Source organism: Ooceraea biroi, chromosome 4 (assembly GCF_003672135.1).
Source record: "Ooceraea biroi isolate clonal line C1 chromosome 4, Obir_v5.4, whole genome shotgun sequence".
NCBI lineage: Eukaryota > Metazoa > Arthropoda > Insecta > Hymenoptera > Formicidae > Ooceraea > Ooceraea biroi.
In genome coordinates this window covers 16,510,642-16,519,661 of record NC_039509.1, presented here as the reverse complement: position 1 = coordinate 16,519,661, position 9,020 = coordinate 16,510,642, and the positions used below count along the sequence as shown (strand labels likewise).

The window sequence follows — 9,020 nt, the reverse complement described above, 5'->3', positions numbered from 1 at the left end:
AGACAAATGCTGCGTGAAAGACTAACGACCGGAGTCATTAACGCCAATTAGCAATAATCTCATTGATTCTTCGCTGCTTTCTAAACGTAAAAAATAAAGTAAAAACAAGCACATCTATCATATAACGATTCCCGGCATAAATGCAAGACATTGAAGCTCGTTATCTTTAAGCGTTTTTATTGCAACGACACATTTTCAGCAAAACTTATCTCGTAAAAGAATATGTTAACCACGTAAAGAGAATGGCGTTGTTGCACGAAAGGCTATTCCCCGACGCGCCTTTATGCTGATCGTTAAGATCTATCTCGGCGGCCATAACTGGAACTTCTTAAGAAAAAGCGGCTTTTATTAACGTATCGAGCAAAGAAAAGACGACGAGGCATTCGGTAATTCGAGCGTAAAATAAAATTCGCCCAAAAAATCGATGGAGGCGCTTCGTAAAACGCATCCTCCTCTCTCTTTCTCTCTCTCTCTCTTACTCTCTCCACTGCTTCCTGTCCTCTCTCGAAACTCAGAATCACTCCTGCACGAATTACAGTCCCGATACTCCGCTACGCAACTATTCCAGTTATTTATGACTGAACATTGATTGCACTCCGTCCAATCGAAACTCCAGGATCTTGCGCAATGGATGTAAATCCCGAAAACCTACACTCGCTTATTAAAATACACACCCTCGTACAACCGGATCACGTTCTCGCTCGTGGACGACCGTGCGCGTTCGCCCCGCTTCGTCCTCGTCGTCAATATGCGCGTGGCGTTATCTTACCTCGACGATCTTGCCCCCGTGAGGACGTTAATTCGGGCCTCCGCTCGATAATCGATCGCCGAACGCTCGAATGCACCGATTCGATTGTTCCTGGTCTTCGAATTTCTGCGACAACGACGTGATTCGCGCGAACCTTAACGGCAACGCTATCGGCAGCGACTATCGAGAGCGACGGCGAAGAACTACCGCGAGGGTGGCATCGGGAAACTACCCTGCACGGAAAAGACGACGGTCACGTGAAGGTGGTGCGCGCCACCAGCCTGTCACTTCGTGTACTCCACGGAGCCGAACCGGCGAGCTGAATTTACTTAAAGACCAAACGCGGAATCCCCTATTTTTCGGTGGTGGTAAGTACGACGATGATTTAGCAGGGTAGAGGTTCTTTTTACAAGACACGCAAAGAAGCTGAGGAGAACTCGACCCGATGTGAAAAACTCGTGCTGCACTCAAGCCGGGGGCACTTACCTGTGTCGCGTGCGTGTACTACCCACTAGTTTGCCGATGAAGCAGTGAGGCCGGCGGAGAATCGCGAGGGTGTCGCCCGGAGGGCTACTCTGGTCGATACGCCGGCGCCTGCGCAACCCCTTATCGTTCACCGAACCCCCTGCGCCCCTCCAGTGGTGCTCACGGGGCTCGCGCACCTCCTCGTGCAACTTTCCGCGAGCTGGACAGTGAGCTCACGGGGAAAGGAACGGAAGGGGAGCAGCAAAAAAGGGAGCAACCCTCGCGCAACCTGTCTGTTGGTATTTGTGCGAGATTGTTCGGTGCACGTCAAACACGGTCCGCCTACTTGCCGACTGGAGATTAAACTTGCTCGCACGTACTCTAGCACCCTTTCGAGACTCGCGACGTCCATTAAGAGCTGCGAAAGGAAGGGAAAGAGTGACTTCGTGACGAGGATGACTTTTTTTGGGAGCGTATGAGGGTAGCGAATCAATGATGAACGAATGACTTCCTTTCAGTTTGGACGACTGGGGAGAAGATATTCGGAGGAGTGTACGCAAACGCGTAGTCAGGATTGAATGGATGTAGGGGCGTTATATTGAGAACGCGGAGTTCGATGTCTCGCGTTTGACAGGAAATCTATCAGCAACTACAAATCTGTCGCTTATCGAAGTTGATATTGAAAAATTCCGTCTTTGAAAAATCGACATAGGAGGAGGGGAGTAGCTAGAGTTACTTTATTCTGACATGTCTTTTCAAAGGAATACGCGAGAGAAACGCGAAGCAAAAGTTTGAAAGACAGATATTGCAGTTGTTTCTTGAGTAGTATCTGCACAAAGCACAGTAGCATCGTAAGATTTTATTACACGGGAAATTATAATAAAATATAATCATAATAAAATTAATATTATATTAAAAAGGTGCAAGATATAATATTAATTGGAATTGGAATTGGATATATGTGAAAAATACTTATAAAAGATGCTTATAAAGATTTTGGTAGAGAGGAAAGTTCATCAATGATGTAAAATTATATTTAACAGTAAAGAATGAGTGTCAAGGCGACATCATGAAGAATGTAACATTTTTATAAATATTTTATTAAAACTCCGTGCGCAAATAGGAACGACGTGATCCAATATAGAACGCTCACATTCTTCGCATTCAAAGAACCGTAGCTGAGGCGCCTGTTCGTTTTAAGAAAACTTCAATCGATACGCGATGATGTTCCTCCTCGAATACCACTCGACAAGTACGCCAGACGCAGACGGAAGAGCAGTAAGATGGTTTTGCGCTGTCAGACTCTTTGCTTCGTTGCGAATAATCCGCTCAGGATAAGAGATATCGCGGATATAAAGTAACATCGCAGTAAATCTGCTTCACCTCTCGTTTTGAAGAAATAGCGAGCAACTTTTTCGCTCCACGATCAAGTGCGTGTGATGCAACAAATATCTAAAATTGATATTCTACACAAAATAAAAAGGTTTAGGAGAAAATGAAAAAGAGAAAATATACGAAATATTTAATTAATTTAATTTAATTATTATATTTGCAATTATTTTTATTTCACAAATAAAACAGTCATTCATGTTTCATTTAATACAAGAAACGTAAAAATGACTTCCGTGCAGTCAAGATACTGTTCTGAAGCTGAAATAAATAATGTCACGTGTCATTATTGAAAAATGAAACAATCGGTGCTAATAAATGGAAACTAGAACGACCAGTGTCACGATATGCTGGTATTAAAAGGACTGGTGTCTTATATATCGCTTTTCTTCTGCCGCTTAAGCGAGGAGAACATTGGTTGTTCTTATTTTCAGCTCCCGATGCGATCTGGATATATGATTGATCGACTTAGCCTCGAGAGTCGAATACGATGTCTCTCATCACTGATCACGATCGGTAGCTCTCGCGTGCAGTGGACGCGGTAGCACATTACTCGCGAATGATTGCACTTGTCGCTTTTATTGTCTATCAGACGGAGCCTTTGTTCCCTTCATGACGCCTTGAGCACTATCCTGAGAAGAAGCAGTGAATGGTAGTCAGATTGAATGTCTCGCGCGTCGGGGTTCAATAAGAGAAGCTGCATTATTCTCGAAACTGATAGGCGCCCTTCAAAGATTCGTGCGCTTCTTTTAATCGCGATAGATCGAACCAGTCTAGCTCAAGCTACGCGGGTCGTTTGTTACAATTTTTAAATCTTCCTAACCGGTTTCAGTTGACATCGTTTGTGTCAGTTTTAGTTTTTATTATCTTTAGCGGTGCGCTTAAAGCTTAAGTGTACATCGGATTTCATTATTTTCACAGTTTATAGGATTTATATTTAATAACTTAATTAATTCCATACGTATTGTATGCTCGTGGGATGAGTATTGAAAGGGTTGAGGTTCCTCTGTGACGTCATCAGGTAAGTAAATATTGTTATCATCACTTTGGAGACTGTCTAAGCGAGATAATGGTTGTATATGTCATATTACAAATGAGTACGGCTTTTAATGTCACCAACAGTCATATCACGCTGCAATATACCAGTTCTCGTCCGATCACTGAAGTCAATCAGCGTTGGGCATAGTTAGTACTTTGATGGGTGACCACTTGGGAACACTGTGTACCGTTGGTCCTTATTTTTTGCTTCAAAATTTGTTTAATTAATTATTTTAATTTTAAATTATTAATTCAGAATATCGACATATCGAAAAAGTTGTACTATCATTTTATATTAATTTTTTATATTTTTCAGGGATGATCAAACATAATTTAGTATTTACTGAAAATTTGTGTACTGTCACTTGATTCTGTGTAGTCAAAAAGCTAGAACCTGCATGCAGGCGGCAAAATTCTTTCAATATAATATAATTCATAAATATATCAATAAAGAAATAAAGGAGATAAGTAAAGATAGATCAATAAAGGAGTGCAAAACTTTTGGAATAATTAAATGCTGCCTGCGTGCCTTGCGACCTACAATTTTGCCATCAGCATCATCATCTTCCTCTTATTATATCCACGTTTTAGCCACCTCCATTATTTTCCACACGCAGTTATAAAATCATTATTTCATTAAAAACGCTCTTCAATGCTCCAATGCCGCCGCGCTGCTGTCAGCAGTGCTCTGACAGCGTTGACCCCAACTTGTTCATCCAGGACAGTCATCCAGCTGGTACATCAGAGTGCGCGATTGCCTACCGCTTGCTCGCCGCGTACCGTCCTCTCACGACAGTACCAGCAACCAACCGACGACCGAGCCGAACTCGGAGACATGAATGTCCGCATCGCGTATACGCCGCGTCGGATGAAGAGGGAATGGCCACTACGGCCACCTTTATCCCCACCAGAAAGCCGAACACCTGAGCGTCCCTGGGAAGCAGCAGCTCGACGAGCGCAGTCATTATTGCGCCAGTCTAACACCCGCCAGCGATCTTCCTCGTTGCGGCCGTGCCGAAGACACTACCAGGCAATCTTGCTCCACGACCTCGTTGCAGCGCCAAGAGCGGCGGTACCAAGAGCGCGCGTGTGCAAGGGCGTGCGTGCGTGCAAACGTGCGTGCGTGCGTGCCACAAGAGAGAAGAGCGGTCTCGTGGCACGCCTCGTGGCGAGTGATCGCGGTCGCGCCGACTTGTCGCGTCATACCGTCACCGGTACCCCGGCGGACAGATACGATGAGACTCTTCTCGAGGAACGAGGAAAATGTGACGTGAGAGACTGGCCTTCGGCGGGTCCTTCGACGAGAGTGCGAGACACGCTCTACGACGCAGTGTCAGTAGGCGCGGGCGCGGGTCATCCTGCACAAGAGTGACCGTCGCGATGAGGAAGCCTCTGTCGACGACGACGACGACGCTGGCGGCGGCATGCTGCTGGTTCCTGGTGGCGCTCAGCGTCGGCCTGGTAAGTAACGCGGAACTGTCTAAGCGGCGGAATTCTTCCGCCGTTTCAAACAGCGGAAGCGCGCCGGAACACCCGCGCGTCCGCACGCGGATGCTTCGTCAAACCGAACATCGTTCCGCGGGAAATCGAGTTAGTATTCAGAAGTTTCGAGTGGATGGGATCTGTAGATATCGAAGTACCGTCAGACGGGAAGATTTCGATTTCGCAGGGAGAAGTACTTTTGATACATTCGTGCTAAACAATTCTCCCTCGTGTAAATATTACGTGTGTCTAGGAAGATGAGCGATGTGGCTGAGAAGGTTGAGAACTTTTCCTGCGCAATTTCCCACGATGACAGTATGATATGTCTCACCTCGTTCTTCTTCTCAGTTACTCGATTGTTACACTTAATTGTTACGGAGAATGAAAAACTATTTAATGTTATGACACTGTATTAGCAGCCAGAAGAGATTTCATTCCTCGAAGTATGCATCACGGCATGATTATGATATATCAGAGTAATCATTGATATTTAAACATCCTTAGAGAGATTTCAAAAATTATAATTCTTTAAATAAAAAATGTAAAGTATTTGCGTCTTCATTTACAGAAGTTTTAATTAAATTAGAAATTGAATTTTCTAAACAGAAATTTTATTCGATTTTGTGACACATTATATTCTAATATACACAATTATATCTTACATTTGAATCGAAGTCTTTGTCAAAATGCTATTTAATTTTGATTAGATATAAGATTTGTTTAAATTTTCTTGATCATTTATAATGTAAGCGATATTTTAATTTTAGTTAAAAATAGTTGACTATAAATTATGCAAAACATCCATGGATAAAAGGAAATACGTTGTTGTCTGAGATATCCTCTTTATGCAAATTTCGATCCCGAGAGAAATCTCTCACTGTATCTTTTTGAAGAAGCTATCGTATTTTTTCATCTCATTGTAACAAGGGCAGCATCAACAAAGTCAAGAAGCGATAAATATCAAGTCGAATAACAAATGTAAAACGCAAGCTCTATAAATCAAGGGAAACCGATACCTTCGATGCATACGTATTAATTAATTCGACGAAGATAAAGACCGTTGGTTGCAATAAACAAACGACGTTGATCCGGTATAGTATAGACGCATCAACTGATTAAACGTCCAAAAAGGAATTTAAGAAAAACGTTCGATGATTTGATAAGCTCGTACCGGCTGTTATCCATCTTCCTTTTGTTTGCTCGCTTTGCTAATGTACATAATATTTAAATGTTACGGTCGAACAAGAGACAAAATCATAAATACATAAATCATTGAACAAAAAACGACTTCTGCTATACCGATTCAAATCACGTTGCAATTGCAACTGCAACTTATTATAGTAATGAATATGTAAAATCGATTTATATTTTTCACATAGGTGCATATATCATTCAGAAACCTTGGAGACCCGTTACAGCAAAAAAGTGAAAATTATATTAGCGCTCTTTTATAGTAAACAAATGTGGAGATGTTTCTCATTTTTGGAGAAATGATCTATTCTCGCGATACGCTGCGTCAATCATTTTTTTCTTTTTACCGTAACACCGCAGGAAATCAAAGAATTAGAATCATCATTTAAATTAAAATATTTGAGAATACTTTGTCATTTTACATATTTATTTATTGCATTTAATATAAAAGGGAAGATAAGAAGAATTGAACGTTCGCGCAACTACTTACGGACATCACGTTCTTCGGCGATTTCCATCGTGTGCGATTATATCGCAAACGAATCTCTGTGCTTAACGTACATATTTACAGCTATGCTATTTCTAACTTATTACATAGCGTAGCATTAGCGAGACCGCTAATTGCTTCCCGCAATCTTTACGCGAACGTTATGCGACTCGGCCATCAGGGAATTAACCAAATAATATATATTATATGCTACAGTTATTTATCTGAGCATTTATTCATTTCTCATTATCTGCATTATCTCTTCCTATTTCCTACTTCTCTACTCCCCGCGGACATTCTCTCGCATTTTCCAACGAAACATGCAACTCGTTTGAGAGATCACGAACGGAACAACTTGCACACCAAAGCAGACGAATTTTTCTCGTCTTTTCGAATAGTGGTGTTACGCGTTTCTCGAGGCGGCTGGAACAAGTCACAGTAACGAATGCAAACGAGTTTCTCGATTTCATCGTCGTCCAACAAAAATATCGCGGCAACAAAAGTAACGTGAAAGTGCGATCGTTCGAAAGCGAGAGCGTTCTTCAGTCGCAAATTTATCTGTAATAGAATTCGAAAGCGCGTGTTTTTATTTTGGGACTGACACACATTACTTCTTGTGTATTATTTAACTTAAAACAAATCATACAAGTCAGCTTTAAAAGTCTTAAAAAAAATAATTATACCGATCTTAAAATTTAAAAAACGCAGAATTATTAATTACATGTCAACCTGTGCGACAACTCCTACGTTTTAAAAATGTCTTCTGTAATTATACACGGATCTGGGATCACTTTCTAATTATTTTTATCAAGCATAAAGTAGATTGCCTTGCCTTCCAGTCGGCAAGGCACGACGCTTTAAGGGTTAACGCACTGCACGGAGAGCGACTCTCTCGCTCGGTCCGAAATGTATCGTGGAACGAAAAGTTCCAGACCTCAGGGTCCGCCTATTACGAGGAGGAATGCACTGGATCCGCAAACACGCACGCGTTGCACACGTGTACGTGCGCACGAGAGTTCAACACGTGCGAGAGCGACTACCTTTGCTGCAGCGCACGGCGCGCGCTTTCAAGCTTTATATAGTTAATCAAAAAATCTAATTAACGAGAAGCTGCACCCGCTTCATGGGCGGTATCCGCATTGTTTATCGCACATCCCACTGATTATCATTTGTTATCACTAGCGTTGCGACCTTTAGTGCCTCAACCCTCGTTCCTCGACTAGCACACGACTGCACAGCGGAAATTCCGCTTCGCTCAAACTGAGATGAACCAAATGCAGGTTTTAATGTCGCGCATTAATTTCGCGTGTGCGATTCTCAAGGATGCCTCTCAGTCGAAGCGACAAATTCAATATTCCATCGAACGGTCTGCAAATTGGGCTAACAAGCTGTGCGCGTTTTTTCCTTGAATCGAACGATGATGTAGACGGATTTGAGGCTGTTAATTTGTTTCGCTGAGATGCTACAATACGTTCGTCCAATATTTATTTAATCCTTTCGCTACGATAGAATAGCAGTTATAGAGTATGGCAATATAAATTGCTAGTGTTATTCATCTGAGCAATAGAATCATGTTTTTATTTACTTGCATTGTTTTTAACTCATTGCATTAAAAATATATCTCGCCTGTTCAAAAAGAAAGTGGAATTTACATAAAAATGATGATTTATTTAAACTTGTATTAGTGCATAGACCATTTCATAACGACTGTAGTCAGCGTTAGGGGTGAGAGGGTCAATTAGACATCAGATTAGTTTATTAGATATCAGTGTAACATTTCGAATAACAGAGTAATTTAGTTTGCAATATCGGCTTTTCCGTCCGCGTGGATATTAACTCAGCGAACGCAACGTCGTAAATTAATAATTAAATTTATACAAAAACAATATATTATCGATGTACGTAACAAGATCGAAACGCGTAGTTCACCCTGACGAATGAGGAGCACACACATACACACACGCAAAGGCGATGAGAATTTTAATGCGAACGGTGTGTCCCGAGAAACGCGCTCGCACACTAATTGAGAATACATGTACGCGTTTTCTGCATGAATTCTCGCTTTTCGATGTCTCCGTAACAGTTGGGGGACATTACACGTCGGGTCCCGATAGTAGGCGGCCTTATTGAGCGCGTGGCCTTACTCCGCATAGCTACTTACTCTACCGTATTAATATTTATGAGGTCCCCTAGCAGCAGCGAACGCACAGGAAGGCTATG

At 42.2% G+C, this 9,020-nt stretch overlaps 1 pseudogene; it reads left to right on the top strand.

Annotated features, from left to right (window-relative positions):
• The first annotated feature begins 3,716 nt into the window (after positions 1–3,716).
• On the top strand, positions 3,717–3,836 carry LOC113561880 (annotated as a pseudogene).
• The last annotated feature ends 5,184 nt before the right edge of the window (positions 3,837–9,020 follow it).